Raw genomic sequence first — 21,471 nt, forward strand, 5'->3', positions numbered from 1 at the left:
GTCCCAATGGTTAATGACCCTCATTGTTCCAGCTCGGCACGTTATTTCTAGTCCGAATTTGTTTAGCTTCAGCTTCCACCCATTGCATTGTGGTAGACTGGTTAGCCAAACTGAAGAGCCCTCTACTATCAAACATCTGTTCCCCATGGAGGTACTTACAGATGCAATCAAATTACCCCCAGCCTGTGGTATGATAAGGAGCTCAGGCTCTTTAGCTTGAGTCTCTCAATATAAAGGATTGGAAAAATATGGCCTTAATCTCTCTCAGGGCTCTTCTGTGAGCAGTCTCCAATTTTTCCATATCCTTCTTGGCTTGTGGATACCAGAACTCAACCCTGGTGTGACAATCAGCGAGAATAACCTACTCCTCAAGATTCCCATTTCTACATCCAAGGATTGCATTAGCCCTTGTGACTCCCACCCCCACCCTGCCAATTTGAATTAAACACACCATTGAAGTTTAGGGTCAACATGTAAGCTATGGACCACAGAATATGCCCCCAGAAACCTTTGCAGCATCCTCTACCTAAGTTAAGTGCAGAGAACGTGAGTTAACTCCCCTGAAGAAGTGAGGTTCTTACCCACGAAAGCTTATGCTCCCAATACTTCTGTTAGTCTTAAAGGTGCCACAGGACCCTCTGTTGCTTTTTACAGATTCAGACTAACACGGCTACCCCTCTGATACTCCCCTGAAGACACATCCATAGAGCAAGAGCTCTTTAGGGTATCTTGCCTGCCAACTCAGTAATATAATCAAAGCCTTATTGCTATCACCCTCATTCATCTCTTCACTCCCATGCCTTGGGCCCCTGCAGATTCAGGACAGTGCCGGCGCTCCAAAGGCAGAAGGTACCGAGAAGCAGATGCACCGCCCAAACTCCCTGCAAGCCTTGGAAACCTGCCCAGCCTACAGAGCCAGGATGCCTGGATTAAGGGAGAGGCTCACCCAGCTGACCATGGGATTGAAGTCACTCTAAACATCAGCCAGCACTGCTGGCACCAGGATGACATGGGACTACCCAATGCCACCAGCCAGTCAGTGCCAGAGCTGGAAATAGAGCTCAGGAGCCCCGGCTCCCGCCCGGTGCTGAGACCACATGGTTGCTCTTCTTTCTGTGTGCTCCAGAGAGGGAGCTGGAGAGCCAGCGACTGGTTGGCACAGGGCTGGGGTACCATGGAGGCCCCAGCCAGATGACAGAAAGGGCTGGCTCCTGTGCCTCTCAGCATGTTTGTCAGGAAGCAGGAGAACCATGTGGTGATGCCCAGGGAGGAGACCCTTCCCCCTCCCCCCCCCGCCCCCCACCAGCCCTGCAGAGAAGGCCACTGCAGGAGTAGAGTATGCACAAAGGCCATTCTGACAACAGCAGAAACCACAACAGTATTGTGTATGGGAGCCCATCCACCTGGACTGCTGAGCATACATCCAGAGGGGCTGGAAGGACCAGGCCCAGCATGCCTAGAGCTAGGAGCAGGTTCCCTGCTGGCACAGTGCTGGGTTTCCCGCAAACCCATCCCTTGCTGCAGAGGCTGTAATTCCATTCAGTTGCCACCAATGCTTTCTAGCCTCACAGCTGCAGAGAAAACTCTCAACCCGGGATAAGGCAGTGTCTCATGCACACACACATGCACGGGAAGAGCAATGCACTGAAAACAGCCAAGCGCTTTAAAATGGTAGGAGCGGCTGCCAGCAGGAGTCAGTTCTACAGTCGGAGAATCTAGACCCCCATGTGGCTGCAGGTGGCAGCCAGGAGAAGACAGGGATGCTGTCAAGGGCCAGGACTTCTCCTTGTTTCCCCCCTTACCCAAGTTACAGAACTTACCTTACACCCCACTTTGAAGGGCAGGCTGCTCTACCTCAGCCTACCTTGCCCCCTCCATTCCAGGCTTGAGAGCCCTGCTCCCTCCACCCGTCTCTGCCAGCATTATAAATAGGGCCTTGAAGGGGTAGGAATGGATTTCTTACTTCCCCCACTCCCCAATTAACTCCACTGAAACACTGCACCAGGGCAGCCTGATTGGAACAGTCACAGACCTGTCACTAAGGGCAGATCTGCACTTAACGCTGCATCAATGCAGCTACACCGCTGTCGCACTTAAGTGAAGATGGTCCTACACTGACAGGAGAGCTTCTCCCAACAATGTAGGGACTCCCCCCCCCCCCCCAAGAGGCAGCAGCTATGTTGAGGGGGAAGCCCTCCCCTTGACATAGCACTGTCTACACTGGGTGACATAGGTACATAGACATAAGTTGCTAATGTAGATCAAGCCTAAGCAAAGCATCAGAGAGAGGGATGGGCCCATGAGCGGGAATGCTGACAGCACACAGGTCGCAGTGATGGGCCCTTTAGGAATACCCAGCAGAGGGAAACAGGAGATTAGACAGAGGGTTGCACTATGGTATGGCAGCAGTAGAGGTGGATGTGGTTAAGAAGGGAAGATCAACACCTGGATACTACACATCAGAATGGTATGCACAGAACTGGTGCGACTGCACTTGAGGTAGTGCACTGCACTCCAGGCACCTCAGTACTGGAGAGGCTGATGAGCTGGAAGGACGTCAGAGACTGACTTAGTACATGGCAAACAGCCATGGCCGACGATTAGGTCACTCACAGAAGAAGCCATGGGATGCTGCCCAAGCACTTCTAGGAAGATGAGGGACTGAATAAGCAAGGGCCAAGCAGTACCATCATGCTGAGGATATGCTATGTTCAGAAGTTGCCATGCTGAGTATTATGGGACAGCCAAGCCCATCTCTTCCCCCAGTGTGGTCGGGGCAAAATCTCACTCAATGTCTGCCCCTTAGAGAGTTGAAGCAACACACCAAAGTAAGGAAAAAGACACTGAATTCAGGATTGTTCCCTACAGCCCCAGCAGCACCTGGCACGCAAGGAAATTTCTAACTCTCAGAAAGGCAGGAAGCAGCCAAGGACTCCAGCCTCCGATCAGGCTGCTTGACGTGTCTGTCCAAGGAGCAGACCCTCCAGCAGTCTCATTTCCTGACGAAATTAGACTGCAACCCAGAGGTGCTTAGACGTGTGCCTCCCAGAGTAGCTATCAAGATGCCATGCAGACAACTCAGCCGTCTCCTGTACCCAGCAGAAAACTCCAACGTCATGGCACCAGCCTCTTGGAGTCAAGCCTGGCAGAACCAGTTCAGCAGCTTTAAAATAGGGTAAAGGTGAGCTTTCCCTTCCTACCATTTGATTCCACACGCCTGGTGCAGGCTTGCAAGTCAGAAAAAGACTGAAGAGTTCCGCTGGATCAGAATACTCGAATGCCACGGTCAGTGCACTCCTGGGGGAGTTCCCTACACAGATCTCTGCAGGAGAACACCCTCAACCCAATAGATTCCTACGTCACACAGTTCTGTGAGCCAAACTATGCAGACTGTCTAGGCAAGTAGCCACCCCAGGTCTCCTCCTTACCAAACCCAAGTATGTTAGGCTAGCTCGGGGCTGGTGGCCTCACACTAGTGAACTGACTGCATGCTCTGCATCCATTCCTCCAGTGCACTGGATTTCAAAAGTGCACAAAGCACAAGTGTTAACAGGGAGTGTTTAATAAACTCCATACAGGTAGGGAGGGTCTGGGATTCCAAAAAACACAACTGACAGCCCCTCTGCTAAGAGGAAGGGGCCTGTGCAGTTACAGCACAGGCCTGGAGTCAGTTAGTCCGGATTCTATTCCGGACTCTACTGCAGAATCACCAAGTGACATTAGGCAAGTCACTTCCCATCTCTGCAAGTCAGTTTCCCCCATCTGTGAAGAGGGGTGTGTTTCAATACCACTTCCTTGCCTTGGGCAGGCTGCAGTAATGTTTGTAAAGCCCTTCAAGGACCTTGAATGAAATCTTAGAAAAGGCGGGGGTGGGGAAAAGAGCAGAAGAAAGTCTCAGAACCCAGGTCCACTCATTCATCCTTGCAGGGTTTGTGCTATGGGGATAAAAATAGCAGCACAGGCATTCCTGCTTGGGCTGGAGCCTGGGCTCGGAGATTGTGTGTATGCGGGGTGGGGAGAAATCACACACACAGAGGCCAGGTCTCAGAGCCTGGGCAGGAACATATGCATTGCTATTTTTATCCCTGTAGCTTGAGCCCCACAAGCCCAAATCAGTTGACCCGGGCTCTGAGACTCGCTGTCACGGTCTTTTTTGCCAGTGTAGACGTACCCTTCAATTCTCATTGCCTCACAACAGTAAGTGTATCAGTAAGGAACAGCTGCACTAATACCATCTGAACACAGCCTGCACGAGCAGCAGAGCAGCACAGGATCAGAAACGAGCAAAGGTAAAGGGAGCAGCAACTACAGAGGCTTGGGCAGAGCATCTGGAGCAGGAAGGGATGAGATCAGCGATATCCGAGCAAGAGCTCTTCCTGCCCTGAGCTGCCTGCAACCTATGGGGATTGTGGAAACTCCACCACCGTGCTAGTAATCAACAACAATTGTGTGGGCAGGAGATTAGACCGCACAGCCACAGGCAGCCCAGCCCAAGGATGATTAAGGTGGTGGAACCCAGCAGCTCTATACAAATATCTAAAGAGTGGAGAGGTCAAGGCAGAACAGAACTAGCTGGGGCAAAAGTGGAGGAACAGTGTTACAACAAGGAAGGGAAGAGTGCAGTTAAGTCCCAAGGGGAACAGCTTCCTGACAGGCACATGGGTTAGGCTGACAGCCTTCCAAAGGCAGAGCCGGAAGTCCCATTCCCTGGGCCAAAGCCCCAGAGGAGCCCACTACTGGGTGAGAGCAGACAGGGCTTCACCAGCACCCACCTCGGTTATTTGAAACACACGAGAGTGCAAATTCCATGCTGCAAGGCTTCAATTTGATTGCTGGGACAGGCCCTGTAGTTAGCAGTTACTACTCCACTCTCTTGCCCTGGCTAGGCCTTGGCTGCAGCATCACACAGACAGGGACTGAACAGAGAGCTTGGAGAAGGGCACAGGCACACTAAAGGGTTTGGAAAGCAAGAACCAGGAGAAAGACTTCGAGGGCTCTGATGACTGAAACCCCACCCTGGCTACCCAAGAGATGCAAGCACAACCTCCCCCGAGAGCTACCACCCAGCAGAATGCAGCTATCAGCCAACAAAGGGAGCATGGAGGGGGGGAGAAAGAAAGTTTACCTAGGAGCCAGAACTAGGCTATGGAATGCACTTCTGCAACATCCAAGACCCCAGGCCCCACACCCTGCTCTGAGAGGTCACTTCCGCTCAGCCAGCATCTCCCTCCCCCACAACTATGTAGGGCAAAGGGTATTTGGTGTTAACACCCGGGAGGGGCTCCAATTCTATGGGGAAATCACATGTCCCAATAAACCCAAGGCACCGAGCATCTTCACCCAGGCTCCCCAGCCCCACCTCAACAACGGTCAGACTGACAGCTCAAGGCCACAGAGGCAGAGCTGGGATCAGCACCCAGGCTGACCCTGTGCAACAGGGTCAGGAAAGGCCTGTCCTCCCTGCTATTACTCTGTGGGGCAAATAGGAGGTTCCCCTAAATCCAGACCAACATGGGGGGAGAAGGCAATGCAATCTGAAAGAGACCCTGGGCCTCTCCCCAACTCACACAGCACTAGGAAGACAGACTCAGCCTGGCTCAGAGATTCAGGAAGCACTGGGCTTCCTACCCACTCCCCACAAACAAACAAGTTGTCCTACCTGCTCTGGAGTGAGTGGGGAATTGGGTCTTGGTCCCCCAGGGCAGAGAGTTGTGTGGGAGGAAGCACATCTAATTCTCATACCTAGAGGCATTACTCCTCCCTTCATCCCCCCTGAAACGGCACAGATCAGAACCCAGCAGAGGCCTGGCAGCTCCACACCTGTGGTGTGGTAGAGAGAGGAGCATGCAGCAGCTTACTCTGAAGGCTGGGCACTGTCACGGGAACAAAGAATCGCAGGTTGACCGGTATGCACTAACCTCTAAGCCAGGGGAAGTCAATAGGGGGACTGTGGGCCAAATCCAGACGCTTTTGGGCAGACCCCAAAATCTTATTTACTTATTATCATCATGATGGGGGGGGGGAGCAGAATGATTTTTCTCCTCTGGAGTCTGGACCTTGACTATATGTTGACCAAGAAATTTGGACCTTGACAAAAAATAGACTACCCCTGCTCTAGGGGCGTGTCTACAGTGCAGCAGGCAGCAAGCCTCCCAGCACAGGCAGACAGACTCACACTAGCATGCCAAGAATGGCTGTACGGACACTGCGCCTTGGGCAGAGCTTCACTACAAACTTATGTTGACCTAGCGCCATTGCCCAGGGAGTAGGAAAAAAGCATTCCCCTGAGACACATAGTTAAGCCAATCTAAGCCTCAGTGTAGACACCGCTAGGTCGACTTTTCTTCATCAACCTAGCTACCAGCTCCCGGAGAAGTGGATTTACTGCAGAGACAGAGAACCCCTTCCGTTACTGTAGTAAGTGTCTACACTGCAGTACTGCAGCGTTTCCAGTGTAGACACTCCCATAGGCTAGCCACCCGAGCTCAAGACCATACAACCGCCCAGGCTTGAGCTCGGATGGCTAGCCTGACTCGCTGCCAGAGCCACAATGTCCTCACAGCTATTTTTAGCATGCTAGCTTGAGCCCCTCTAGCACCCGTCTGCCTACCCATGCTCATGAGACAGTGTCCAGCAGTGTCACTCAAGCCCCATACCACTAGGCAGGCTGTTTGATTCAGGGAGCCCTCTATCCCTGGGAAGCTGTTTAGCAGGTCTGGCTGGAAGGTCAGCCCAGCCTGGAATCTGCCCTGCCCACATTCTGCAAGGTGGGAAGAGGGCCCAGCCCAGAGCCTGTAACCCACAGCAGCAGGATACATGCCTGCCATTCACACAATGCTTGTTGCCCTTCAGTCCTGGGGCAGAGACCTTCCCAAGGAGACTCTCCTCAGCTCCTTGACAGGAGGAGTTCCCCCACTACCAGCCCAGTCTGCTTATCACCCCTGCTGCCACTTGCCTCTCTCATTTCACCCCTCTCCACCACAGCCACTTCTTCACCAGGCTCGTGCCTCCAGCATCTCTGAATTCTCCCATTTCCCTAGTTACTAAGGTACCCAGAACAAAGCAAGTCATCCCAGGGGCAGCTGCACAGAGCATTCCAGAGAGACTGCCACTCCTGCTGCAGCAGGCATAAGCCCAGGTGCACACACAAGAACTGCCCACCATCTCCCCAATGCCTCCGTGTATAGCCCCACTTCACCCACCATGCATGCCGACCACATCCCTAAGGAAAGGCTCTAAAGAAAGGCAACCGCATGCAGAGGGGGAAGAAGCGGGACAGTAAGCTGCTGAGTCACCCCCAGTCCCGCCCAGGAGTGGGGGCTGACAGCTACTGAATTATATGGTCCAGGAGATTAGAAATTCCTCTACCCCCTCCCTACACAAGCGGCAGCACAGATCCCCTGTGCATGATAACGCCACAAGCTTCACGTGAGTCTGGCACTGGCCTCCCAGTGCTAGTGCTGCACAGTCCCAAGAGCCTCCTTCCCACAGATGTTCCAGAGAGAGACCCACACACAGGCCATGCACCTACGCGAGCTGGATCTCATGAAAGCCAATGTTTTATTACAGGCAGCGCACAAGGCCTGGCACTGCCATCCAGCATGGGGAGGGGAGGAGGAATCTCTCAATGGGACATTGATGCAGTGGCCTGGAAGGGAGAAGGAGCTCTCATGCTACAAAGCAGTCAGCCAATCACAAGAGTCAGATTGCCTTTGCCCTGCAATGCAGAGGTCTGAGCATGGCAACTGCTGCAGGCTCAGCTGCAAAGTGACAGCATGCTGCCCTGCAGCAAGAGGTGGGCACTGTCACATGTCACTGTTCCCAACTGAAGATCCGATCTTCTGTGCCCCCAAACAACTCCCCTCAGCCACATATCAACCTGGGCCAGGGGCCTTATTTATATAACACATGCAGCTTCCCTCCAGCTTTGGCTTCTGAGTGCAGGAGGCATGAATTTGAAACCAAGAGGAGAGGGGCGCTGCTGATGCAGCCCCAGCTGAATTTTACCTTTTCTCCAATCAAAGATGCCTCTCTCAGGAACGGGCCCCTGAATTCTTCTCCAGGTCACAGATGTGTTGCTAGCTGTAATGAAACAGGAACTCCCTTAGAACTGAGGCACCCACTGAGAGAGAGGAAAGCAGTAGCAACTGTTGGGGTCAGGGAGAATGGTCCAGCATAGAGCTGCGGTGGCCCTAGGGAAAAGCTTCAGTACCCCAGTGAGAGATGATGCAGGCAGAGTGAGGTGCTCAGAAGGGGTAGGGCCATCAGGTTTGTGACAAGGCTGCCAAGGTAGGCCAGGTATATGAGATGGGAGCCTAGAGTAAAGTTCAGAGTGGAGGATTGGGAGTAGCAGAGACAAGCAAGGGTGTGAATGCAGAGGAAGAACAAGATGGCACTGGGCTCCTTTGCCTTGGAGAGATCAGAGGGCAAACCCGAAGAGGAATCTGTGCCACCCATTTGACATTTGCAGCTCCTATTGTTGGAGCACCTGGGCTGAGGCAAGCATGTGGGGCAGGGTGTGTGCCTGGAGACTGAAATGACACTAGCTCATGCCTGGGACATACACATGTTTTCACCCTATATGCTGGAATCACATAAGGCTGCACCTGGTATGGGGCACTGGACAGAACTCAACCTGCGGCTGGGGTAGATGGTGAAGCTTTCTGCACAAGGGGAACATGTATGTGCAGTCCCTGCACCAAGTGGGAGCACACAATTGAGTCAGGCCAGCTTAGCCCCACAGCCAGAGGTAAAGAGCCACCCCCTCCTCAACATATTGCCACTATCTAGGAAACCCACAGCAACAACGTCTCCCTAGCTTAGCCAGCTGCCAGAGGCCAATAGGCTTCCTTCCAAAGCCAGCCAGAACCCCTTTCTGCAGGGACTCAGGATCAACCCTGCTGACCTCCAACCCTAACCCCTCAGGCGTGGCAAATTCCTACCTCCATACAGCACCCCTACCCCGTCCTGGCGGCTCACCCAGCACTCCTACTCCCTTCTCCTGGCCAGAGCCATTCAGCAGTTCTTCGCCAGGCGCACCCAGGCTGCGCTCGCCGACGATCCCAGTCCACAAGCAGCGCTGGGCCGTCGCCCCGGCACTCCCCCCAGGGTGGGCACACTCCAGCGTCACCCCGCTCCCCGCACTCCTGGCTCTGCGGGCCCGCCCTGCAGCGGATGTGGGGCAGCGGGCCCGGAGCCCGAGCCCGGCTGCAGTACCCGGCTCTGCACAGACACCCAGGGAAGCGCAGAGCCCGGCCGGGGCGCCAGCCCCCGGCTGCTTGGAGCCGAGTGCGCCCCCGGGCCAACCCCCAGGGGCCAGGCCCGGGGGACCCACGGGAGAACAGCCGGCTCGGTTCCCTCCCGCACCGGCCGCGCTCAGAGCCAGGGCACCGGCGGGACGGGACTGACCGGCCCGGACCCAGCGGCCGCGGGGCCATGAGACACCGACCCCCGGGCTCTGGCGGGGCCCCGCGGCCCGTCTGCGGGGAGAGGGGCCGGGGCCAGGCACGGGACAGACCGACCCGGCCCAGGCCCCGCGGCCCCGCATCGGGCCCTTCCCGAGCGCGGGGCCCGGCGCGATCCGCCCTACGCAGCACCAGAGCCCCGGGCCTCAGACCCCCCGCCCGGCCCCACTCACCGGGCCGCGGAGCGCTCGCCGGCCTGCCCTGCCCAGCCCTGCCCAGCCCAGCCTCCCCGCCGGCCGCAGTGAGCGGGCGGCGCCCCCGGCGCTGGGCGGCCCGACTGGGCCCCGGGCCCCGCCACGGGAGGGGGCAGCCCGGCCAATCACAGCGGCGGCCCCGCCCCGGGCGCAGAAGAAGGCGAGGAGGGGGCAGAGGCTGTTAGGGGGCAGAGGCTGAGGGGGGGCGAGAACAGAGGCTGTCGGGGGGAGGGGGCAGAGGACAGTCAGGGAGGAGGCTGTGAGGGCAGGGGGAGGGGCGGGGCTCTGAGGGGGCAGAGGACAGTCAGGGAGGGGGCAGGGCTGTGAGGGGGTAAAGGGCTGTGAGAGGGGAGAGGGCTCTGAGGGGGCAGGGGGCAGAGGGCTGTTAGGGAGGGGGCAGGGGAAGAGGGCTGTGAGAGGGGAGGGGGTTCTGAGGGGGCAGGGCTGTGAGGGTGCAGAGGGCTGTCCGGAAGCGGGGCAGGGGAAGAGGGCTGTGAGAGGGGAGGGGGTTCTGAGGGGGCAGGGCTGTGAGGGCGGAGGAGGGGCAGGGCTGTGAGGGGGCAGAGGGCTGTCAGGGAGGGGGTGGGGGAGAGGACAGGGGGGAGGGGAAGGCTGTGAGGGGGCAGGATGCAGCAGGTGGGCAGGGGCTGGGAGCCTCCCCCAGCTCAGGTGGAGGAGGGCCCTGTGGGAAGAGGCACAGCTGCCTTCCCAGCCTCCATGCAGCACAGGCCGCTTCTGCCCCCTCCTGGGGTTGTGGCTTCTGTTGCGGTCACCCTCATGCCCTCTCTTATGGGGCAGGACCCCCCTTCCCAGTAGTCAGTTATTCCCAGGGGTCCTGGCAGGCCACAGGACTGAGCTCTCTAGGGAGGCTTCAGGTCACATCCTGGCTCTTGCACTCTATATATCAAAATGTGTATTGTGCCCTGCCCCCATCTACCAGATTTGCTGAGAGGGAAGTGCCAGCTTTTATAAGCCCCTCTCCCCATGGCTACCAACACACCCAAGACTCATGGGGTCAAGAGGGTTTCAGTGGAACTGGCTTCTCACACAGGGACAACTTTCTAGATAACAAGGGGCCGCTAGTGCTGCTTGCTGGAGGGTGCATGCTCAGTCCCAGGAGGGTAGCATAAATATTTAATTCTCAGGGCACCACCTCTAGGCTAATCTGAAAGATCTTCTCAGACCAAACACTCCCCATCCTCCATTCTGTCTCACATATCATCCCATGATATTGCATCATTATGATGCACTGTTGCCAAAGTCACTTAAGAGCCACAAACTCCACAATCAACAGAGCAAAGTTACAGTTCAAATCAGAGATGGGGGATTACAAAGGTTCAGAGTTCAGACATATCCACAAAGAGATGCTTGCATGACTCTATGGAGGCTTCTAACGCTTCCTGTGACCCCCCCTTTGGTGGGCCTTGATTTCCACTCCTTGTCTCCTCAGCAGCACCAGATACTACAATGACTGGAGCCAAATTGATTACTTAAATTAGAAAGAGAGCCTCTTAGAGGGCTGGGAAAGTTTAGGCACCGCCAAGACAATATTTAATGGGAAGTAGAAACTTGAAAGCAGAGACCTCAAGTGTGACATGGTAACAAAACCAAATTGACCCCGATGCCCCAGTGTGGTACTAGGAGGTGCAATGCTGCAGGAGTAGGATGGGGATTCATCAGCGCATTGTCTAGACGAATATTTAGAAGCGTGATGCTAGCCAACATTACAAATGCCAACCAGGACAGCGCATGTTACAGGCAGTGTGCCATGCCTACACTAGTCCTGAGCACTGGTTGGTAACATGCATACATCATGCTTTTAAATCTTAGGGTGACCAGACAGCAAGTGTGAAAAATCAGGACGGGGAGTGGGGGGTAATTGGCACCTATATAAGAAAAAGCCCGAAGCATCGGGACTGTCCCTATTAAATCCTCATCTAGAGAAGGCCTCAATGAGTCCAGATCCTAGTGTCTTGGCCTTGGGCTCGGGCTCCTGAAACTGCCATCTTTCCTGTGATACTTCAGGAGCTTTATTTAGTCAGATTTTTTTTGAGGCCAGAGGGAACCATTAGTTCATCTATGCAATTTGGCACCTGTTGACTCAGACTGCAGGGCTCTTTAATTGGGCTGTAGACACTGGCTCAGGCTCCAGCCTGATCTCTGGAACCCTCTCACCTCACATGGTCCTAGTGCCCAGGCTCCAACCTAAGCCCGGAAACCTACACTGCAATTAAACAGCCCCACAGCCCGAGTCAGCTGGCATGGCCCAGCTGTGGGTTTTAATTGCAGTGTAGACATACCGCTAGTCTGATCTCCTGTCTATCACTGGCCAGACAATTTTATTCATTTACCCTGGTATTGCGACCGATATTTTGTGCTTGACTAAAGCACCTCTTCCAGAAAGGCCTCCACTTCCTTGGGAGTTTGTTCGAGTAGTAGGTCACCCTCAGTGGGAAATATTTGTGCCTAATTTCTAATTTGATGGTCTGGCTTCAGCTTCCAGCCATTGATCCTCGTGTGCCTTTCTCCATTAGATTAGAGAGCCTTTTAGTACCTGCTGTTTTCTTCCTATGAAGGTACTTACACGCTAATCAAGTCACCTCTTGATTCTTTTTAATAAACAAACTAAACGGATTGGAGTTCTTTAAGACTCTCTCACTTTTAAGGCATTTTCTCCAGCTCTCCAGTCCCTCGTGTGGCTCTTCTCTGCACCCTCTCCAATTTTTCAACATTGTTTTTATAGAAAGAGCTTGGAATGGGATCTAGGTGCTTTTGTCAAATATTTAAAAATGATAAATCTAAATTTCATCTCAACCCCCATATCAAGAGATTGCCAGACAAGAAAAACAGAAGTGGCACCTCCCCACACCCTCTCCAAAGGGCCTAGGATGATGGATGGTCTTTACAGGACACACTAAAATGAACAGAACTGGGATATGGGGGCGGGGGAGATGAATTCCAGGGCAGAAGGGCCCTCAGAGAACACTGACTCCAGCATCCTCCATTTAAAACAGAGGCAGCTCAGCTTGAGCCTCTACACAGACATAGACACTTATGAACACGAAGGCTATGTCTATGCTACAGACCTTACAGCAGAACAACTACACCCTACAATGGCACAGCTGCAGCAGTCTCCTGTGTAGCCGCTCTCCTGCCAGCATAATTAAACCACCCCCAACGAGCGGCAGTAGCTATGTCGGCAGGAGAGCGTCTCCCACTGACATAGCACTGTGCACACCAGCGCTTTTGTCAGTGAAACTTGTGTCAGTCAGGGGTGTGATTTTTTCCCCCACACCCCGAGCAACATAAGTTATACCAACAAAAGTGCTAGTGTAGACAGCCTGAGAATCCCATAACACCTTTCACAAGTGCAGGGATGTTTGCTACAGGATCTCAGACATCTCCCAGTGTGAGGTCCTCCACCTTCCTGCAGGTTAACTGGGACACCATCCTCGCCTTCCTGCCCTGAACTCTCTGCAGAGCCCTGAGTTTGGCAAGGGGAGGGATTCCCATGCTGTGCAGAGTGGTATGGACTGTAAGTGTAAGGTGTTAGTGTTACTACAGGGGAAGAGATCGTCTCAGATGTTACAAGCCCCTGCTCCCAAACTGCAGCAGTACTTGGAAGTGGGGGGATGGGGGGGAGCGCTAGCTTAGCTCCCCAGAGAGCCACACTCTGAGGGTACACTAAGAATCTTTGCATCTTTTTCCTCTGTCCAGTTGCTCCTCACCTCACATCTCAGCTACCCACCCCAGTCAAAACACTGCTGCCAAAAAAATCAGTTTCCAGGCACATCACTTCAATGTGTCACAATTCTGTCTTCCCCTTCCCACTCCCTCTATAAGTCCCTCCACTGGCTTCCACTTCCACTAGTCGGTGTTGGTCCTGCCTTGAGCAGGGGGTTGGACTAGATGACCTCCTGAGGTCTCTTCCAACCCTAATATTCTATGATTCCTTATTTCCTCAGACACAAGCATCTCATCCTCACCTTTAACACTCCTCATGACATATCTCTGCCCCACTTATTGCATCTACCATCTTATTGTATCATTGCCTCCTGCCTCTGCTCTAAAAATGTCCATCCTTCACAATCTCACAGAAGCATATCCCTCCCCACTTTTTCACAGCTGCCCCCTGCCACTGGCACAAACTCTGTAGAATCATCACATTATTCCACCCAGAGTCATCTGTATCAAGAGGCCTCCAGGGCCTGTCAGCTGATAGCAGGTACTTGTTGCAGCAGGCACACAGCTAACCTATGCATCAACTTGCTCTGATTATTGGTCCCATTTCTTCCCACACAACCACCCACTTGACTCCACTTGTGGTGACTTGTCATTAACCTAGGCCTGGTCTACACTTAAAATGTAAATTGACTAGCTACAGTGCGAAGGGTGCACCCCAGCCATGCTGACCTAACCCCGGGGGGAAGCTGCTGCTAAGCTGATGGAAGAACACTTCTGTTGACCCAGCTCCCGCCACTCAGGCAGGTGCAACTCCTACAGTGAGAGGAAAAACCCCTTTTGTCACTGTAGGCTGTGCCTACACTGCAGGCTTATGGCGACATAGCTACATAGCTACATAGCTGTGCTGCTATAGTCCCCATGGTGTAGACATGGCCCAAGAGCAAGGATACTCAGACCTCAGTAGTCCAGGAGCCAGATTAGCGATCAACATTAGCTAAAAGAGCCACAATGGTGTGAATTCATTTCCCTCCCTTTGCTATAGTACTATCTAGTCATGCTGAAGCAATATGACAGGGGAGTATATACATATATATTCTCACAGCAAAGTGACTGACCAAGTGTTATTATATCAACTACAGTTCACTAACAACATAGTAAAAGCATCCTGATTGGTGAATAATTAAATCACACTGTTTTGATATCATGTGCTGCAAAGAGCCACAGGAGATGCATAAAAAGAGCTACTTGGGGATCACAAGCCTCAGTCTGAGTATCGCTGGGCAGGGGTTATCGCACCTGAAACCTCTCTCCAAGGAACACAGGCCTGGCCCTGGGAAAGTTTTGCAAGCGAGAGAAAGGGCTTCCTCCAGGGAATGGGTAAAGTTGATGCCAACTCAAGATTGGAGGGCTTTCAAAAAGCCAGGCCGGAGCCCAAAGCAGAGCTATAGGCTTGATGCAGGAATCGGTAGGTGGGATTCTCTGGCTCGTGTTATGCAGGAGGTCAGAGCTGATAATCGTAGCAGACCCTGTGAAGTTGGCTGAATCAATCTGAGTCTTTGAAGCTCTTCTCTGGCCAATTCCAAGCCCTGCTGACTCAGACCACTACACTATTACTGCCAACCACAGGGGCACAATGTGCAGTGCTGGGGGGAAATGGACCAGATTCACATCCCCTTCCCCAGCAAGCGACGGGGGCAGCATATCACCCAGAAGGAGCCACCCTGCTCTTCCCCCAAGAGCTCAGCACAAGGGCTTCCAGCAAGAGATCGGGCTGGGAATCAGATCCCCAGCTATGCTCCTGCATAGCTGTGCTCAGCCCCCTCTCCCACCATGGCAGTGCAGAGAGTACCCTCCCCACACATTATTCCACCTGCAACCCCCTCACTGCCCTGCTGGGGACCAGCCCTGCAACCCCCACCTAGGGTGACCAGATGTCCCGATTTTACAGGGACAGTCCCGATATTTGGGGCTTTGTCTTATATAGGCGCCTATTACCCCCACACCGTCCCGATTTTTCACATTTGCTGTCTGGTCACCCCCCATGTAATGCAGAGAGCCCTGCCGGGCACTGGTCTTGTGCCCCCTTTCCCCACCATTCACCCCCTGTAATGCAGAGAGCTCTGCCGGGCACTGGTCCTGTGCCCCCCTTCCCCGCCCTTCACCCCCCAGGTAACGCAGAGAGCCCTGCTGGGGACCAGCCCTGCGCCCCCCTCCCGGCAATGCGACTGCGCCCCCGGAGCCATGGCGGAGGCCGGGCCCGGCGCTCCCCGCAGCAGGACTCACCCACCTGGCGCTGCCGGGAGCTCGCGGCGCTTCCTGCCCTGGCGACGCGGCCGGCTCGCGCTGTCACCCCAGCGCTAAGGGGGCCGCCCCCGGCGCTCGGCGGCCGCTGATTGGCCCGGCCGGGCCCGGCGGCCCCTCCCGGGCAGGGCGGGGCGGGGGAAGCCGCCCGTCACCGCCCCCTCCCGGCGCGCGCGCGCACAGCCCGGCTCGCCCCCCCGCGCCCCCGGCCCCGGCCCGCTTGGACGTTCCGCTCGCGCGGGCGGCGGCGCCTCTGCGTGCGCGGGTTGGAGGCTCCATTGTCTGCGGGCGGCGGCGGGGCTCGGGCGGTGCGTGTCAGGCGGAGCCGCTCGGGCCGCAGCCAGGCCGGGCCCCACCGCGGGGGGCGCCCCGGAGCTCGCACTGCAGGGACCCCATTTGTCTCTGTGCGGTGTGGCCCCTGGCGGCAAGAGCCCGCGCCATGGACTGGGACCCCACTGTGCTCGGCGCTGTACGAGCAGAGCCGTTTGCCCCTGTCCTAGGGTCTGGGGCAGCCCAGTTTTAAAAGCCCCCAGTGCAGGGGCTCCCTGAGGTGATCGATCCCCAGCAGGGCCGGCAGCATGGTAGCAATCGCTGCCCCCTGCAAACAGGGCCGGCTCCACCATGTTTGCTGCCCCAAGCAAAAAAAAAAAACCCGCCCGGACTGTGCTCCCCAAGAATGGCCGGAATGCCGCCCCTTAGCACGGGCCGCCCCAGGGACTGCTTCCTCCGCTGGTGCCTGGAGCCGGCCCTGATCCCCAGCCTGGTGCAGCTTCCCGTCAGGGGGTTTGCCTGATATTCCACCTAAATTGTTCCACTCTTCATTTCATCCATTTACTCCTTTTGCCGCCCTGCAGAATTCGTCTCTCTCCCTTCATGGTTGCACAGCCAAGCTGTGCGTTTCTTGCCAGGTCAACAAGTCCGTCAGCCCCTCACTTTCTTGCTGTTCCCTGGACTGCCTCCGCTTTGTGCCTATCTACCTGAGACAGACAATGGCGACAATGGCCTTCCTTCCCTGATGCCTCTGTCCCGACAGCCCCAAATACCAGTGGCCTGTTTCTAGCCCTATTCCATTGCAACGTGTCTTGTTCCCTTCTGCTCCCCTCTTGGGCTCTCTCATTTCTTTCGGTTCCCTGCATTTCTTCTTCCCGTTGAGTTTTGGGGCCTCAGATTATTCCCCAGGAGGATCAGTTGCCCTGGCCCGGCCTTTGAAGTGCTGGCAGTGGCATGAGTTGCTGAGGGGGCCCTGCAGCGTTCTGTACACCTGCAGTGCCCTCGGGCCAGTGCTTTCATACCTGGCAGTAGCCCAGTCGGGGGATAACAAACGAAAGTGAGGCCAGGTCATCGTCTGCCAGGATGGGACACCACAGGCGCCGACTTTCTGATTTCCCCTGGGGTGCTCAACCGCCGCTCCGCCCCAGGCCCCACCCCCGCTCTGCCTCTTCCCGCCTCCACTCTGCTCCTGCCCCCCTCTTCCCACCCCATTCCACCCCCTCCCCCAAGCATGCCCCGTCCTCGCTCCACCTCTTCCTGCCCCTGCTCCTCCCCCTCCCCCCCAGCGCCTCCTGCCCGCCACTGAACAGCTGAGCAGCAGGAGGTGCTGTGGGGGACGGGGAGGAGTGGATTGGTCCTTCCCCCAGCGGGTGGAAGGTGCTGGGGGGAGGGGTAGGAGCTGATATGGGGGGCTGCCAGCGGGTGGGAGGTGCTGGGGGGGAGGGGGAGGAGCTGATCGGGGGGGGCCGCCAGCAGGTGGGAGGCGCTGGGGGGAAGGTGAGGAGCTGATTGGTGGGGCCACTGGTGGGCAGAAGGCACTGGGGGGGAGGGGGAGGAGCTGATTGATGGGGCCGCCAGCGGGCGGGAGGCGCTGGAGGGAAGAGGAGGAGCTGATTGGTGGGGCTGCCAGCGGGTGGGAGGTGCTGGGGGGGAAGGGGAGGAGCTGATCGATGGGGCCGCCAGTGGGCGGGAGGCGCTGGGGGGAGGGGTAGGAGCTGATCGGTGGGGCCGTCAGCGGGCGGGAGGCGCTGGGGAGGGGGAGGAGCTGATCGATGGGGCCGCCAGTGGGCGGGAGGCGCTGGGGGGAAGGGGAGGAGCTGATATGGGGGGCTGCCAGTGGGCGGAAGGCGCTGGGAGGGAAGGGGAGGAGCTGATATGGGGGGCTGCCAGTGGGCGGGAGGCGCTGGGGGGAGGGGTAGGAGCTGATCGGTGGGGCCGTCAGCGGGCGGGAGGCGCTGGGGAGGGGGAGGAGCTGATCGATGGGGCCGCCAGTGGGCGGGAGGCGCTGGGGGGAGGGGTAGGAGCTGATATGGGGGGCTGCCAGTGGGCGGGAGGTGCTGTGGGAGGACGGTTTGGCTGCTGGCAGAACTGCTACCCCACCCTGAGTCATTCCCCTAAACTGAGGAAGTAGGAAACCCAGAGTCACCCCGAAAGTATCTGTGGGGGCAGGACTGGGCGCTTCTTTTGATTTCGCACTCCAGTTTGCAGCTCTCAGGGCCACCCAGCCCATGGGGATTTCATGAAGTTAATCACCTTCCCCAGCCAGTCCTAGAGCCTGCTCTGGCTGCTTATTACCTCCAGCCTGGAGACTGTCCTGTCCAAGAACTGGGAGCACTGACCTCAATTCCAGAGTTCAGTGGGGCCACACCCCCTGGTTGTACCCTCACAGCACATCTCTGCACTTCTCTAGCTCCAGAGTTGCTACCATGGCAGCCTGAATCTAATAACACAACTGTGCATTTATACAGAACATGTTTCATCAGAGCCGCCAGACATTATTGCTCTCTCAACCCCTGTGGGGCAGCTGGCAGATTAACGCCCATGTGCAGCTGGGAAGAATAACACCCATGTGCATCTGGGAAGAATAGCAGAGAGACTCACCCAGCGTCACCCAGCAATTCAGGGCAGAGCTGGGAACAGAATCTTGGAGTCCTGATCACATGCTCCTGCTCAGGCTACTGGCCAATACCCCACTTCCAGCACCAGTAATAAACCCCAGGAGTTCTTAGTACCAATCCCCGGCTGGCCCATCAGAGCACGCTCCAGGATCCATGTGCCCCTTAGCTATTGCTCTCTCTCTTGCTTTTGGTCACACACTCATTATCCGAGCATTGCACTGTAATGTTTGGTGGGGTGAGTCCAAACTACATTTCTTTATAGCTGCCCCCCACCCCCGTGCCGTCACTCCAGCACTATCACCCGTGTGAGAGAGAGCAGATCCCCGAACAGAGCAGCTCATACACACTCCTGCCTTGCCTCCACATCATGTGTTTGTCAGCTGCTGGACCGGTTTATCAGCTGAGACAAAGAGTTGGCCATCTCTTGATGTCTTAAAACCCAGACTGGATGCCTTTCTGGAGGAGATGGTTTTATCAAACACAAGTTATGCTTTAGGGTGTCAATTTCTCTGTGTAGACCAGGATGGTGTTGCAGGAAAGCTCCCCTGTGGGTGCTATTTTGGAATAAAAGTGATTTTACTCCACTATGGGAGTGCATTGATTATGCCTGAATAGAGCGATTTAAAGACTAAAGTGAATAAAATGACAGGGAGCTATTCCAGAATAGTTTATTATTATTAATAGCTTATTATTGTAAGGGTTAAAGCTTGTGCCAGTCAGTTTCCCTGTCCTGACAAGACATCAGTCAAACACAAGAAATTTGGTTCAGTATGGGATAATGGGGTGAAATTCTCTGGATGGGATATACTGGGAGTTAGACTAGACAATCTAATGGTCCATTCTGGCTTTAGGCTTATGAATCGATGGAGGTCAAGTTCAGATGTCTGCCAGGCCTTGTCTCCACACAAACTTTCACCAGTGTTGGTGTAGTCAAACTGGTGCAAACCTGGGTGTGGATGTTCTTACTGCAGTGTAATTTAAACCTGCTCCTAATCAGTTTAAACCAAACTGAAACCAATGCAGTTTAAACTGAAATTAAAGTGTCCGCAAGTTTCCAGCAGATCAGCTAAATCAGTTTAAATCGGGTAGGCAACCTATGGCACGTGTGCCGAAGGCGGCACGCGAGTTGATTTTCAGTGGCACTCACACTGCCCGGATCCTGGCCACTGGTCCGGGGGGCTCTGCATTTTAATTTAATTTTAAATGGAGCTTCTTAAACATTTTAAAACCCTTATTTACTTTACATACAACAGTAGTTTAGTTATATATTATAGACTTATAGAAAGAGACCTTCTAAAAATGTGAAAATGTATTACTGGCACCCGAAACTTTAAATTAGAGTGAATAAATGAAGACTTGGCACACCACTTCTGAAAGGTTTCCAACCCCTGGTTTAAATCCACACCTTCACCTGCATGTAGACATGCTCCAAGCAACACACAGGCAGCAGCACCATACTGACCATCCCCTCACAGGTTCCCATGTGGGAGGGTCCTGCTGCGTGGTGGCCAGACATTTGTCATTAACTCAGCAACCCGTAAACCAAGCACAGTGCCCTCCATTTCTGTCCCTGGTGCCAGAGACAGCACATTGAGAGAAGGCCAGGCACCGTACCTAGATGCTCTAATGGCTCATTGTGACATTGACCATCACCTTCATGCCGACAGCTTTTCCCACAACCACCTTCATACTTCCTCCCACACCACCTGGTCCCCCTGGGGAAACTTCTGACTAAATCTGCTTTGTCACGGCCATCATATTCCTCTGAAAACTCATCTGGGCCACAATGCCTGCAAGCCGCTGCCAGCTGGTATTGGCCAAGAAGAGGGGAGCCATAAATCATGATAAAATGCAGTGTGCTTGAGCAGTTAACCTCCTTGCCCTATGACCACACCCACCACGCTCTGCTCCACCTACCTGTGGTGCCCTATAAACTGTAAGTGTTTAGGGCAGGGATTGACTTCTTAAGACATGCTTGTTCAGTGCTGAGCCCACGGGGAACTCTCAGGCACTGCTGGAAAACACACTGTGACGTTGTGCAGTCTATATGGTTTTATAAAAACATGATAATAAGTGAATATAATGTAACTGGGATTGTTTTAGAAAAATATGGTAAAAAGTGAATATAACGTACTGGGATATGCTTCATGCAAAAGGTCTCTTGTAAGGTATCATTACAAAGCTTATAATCTACTGAGTGTGATCATCCGATCTGTATAAATGTACCACTCTTGTATCTAAAACTAGAAATATAAAACATAACTCTGAGGGCCTATTGTAATTATGTAAAGTGTGGGCCATTAATGATGGTTTGGAATCTTGATGACTCCCATTAACAAGGACCATTGTCTGCAGATGACTGTGTTTACCTGTGAGTCTTCCTGTATATGTGTGTGCTGGCAAGTGAGTATTGAAGTCTTGCAGTGACATGTGATCATGTCACCTGAACTGGAATCCATCTTTAACCTGGTGCTTTTCCAGTGAGGGGGGGTGGAAACCCAGAGGGACAAAGGGTTCCCGCCTTATGCAAAAGATATATAAAGGGGTGGAAGAGAACAGAGAGGGAGAGGAGCCATCATGGAGAATCCCCTAGCTAACACCTAAGCTGGAACAAGAGCTGTACCAGGGGAAAGAATTGTGCCCAGGCCTGGAAGGTGTCCAGTCTGAGAAAAACTTACTGAAGCATCTCTGAGGGTGAGATTATCTGTATTTAGTTTGATTAGGCATAGATTTGCGCATTTTATTTTATTTTGCTTGTGACTTACTTTGTTCTGTCTGTTACTACTTGGAACTACTTAAATCCTACTGTCTGTATTTAATAAAATCACTTTTTATTTAGTAACTTACTCAGAGTATGTATTAATACCTGGGGGAGCAAACAACTGTGCATATCTCTCTATCAGTGTTATAGAGGGCGAACAATTTATGAGTTTACTCTGC

At 54.4% G+C, this 21,471-nt stretch overlaps 1 protein-coding gene across 4 annotated transcripts in view; it reads right to left on the reverse strand.

Annotated features, from left to right (window-relative positions):
• ELOVL1 (ELOVL fatty acid elongase 1) overlaps positions 1–15,684 on the reverse strand; it is a 30,741-nt gene extending 15,057 nt beyond the window's left edge. Inside the window, exons 1-2 of one of the 4 annotated variants that reach the window (XM_065408822.1) lie at positions 15,630–15,684; positions 8,008–8,082 (exon numbers count right to left, since the gene is read on the reverse strand). The gene's annotated coding sequence lies outside the window, so the exon portion shown is untranslated. Of the gene's footprint in view, positions 1–8,007; positions 8,083–8,942; positions 9,020–9,637; positions 9,677–12,317; positions 12,371–15,629 lie in introns of those variants that run through there. The other 3 variants (XM_065408823.1, XM_065408821.1, XM_065408824.1) reach the window with 3 other exon arrangements.
• Positions 15,685–21,471: the final 5,787 nt, after the last annotated feature.

This window comes from Emys orbicularis, chromosome 8 (genome assembly GCF_028017835.1).
Source record: "Emys orbicularis isolate rEmyOrb1 chromosome 8, rEmyOrb1.hap1, whole genome shotgun sequence".
In the NCBI taxonomy this organism is placed as follows: Eukaryota; Metazoa; Chordata; order Testudines; family Emydidae; genus Emys; species Emys orbicularis.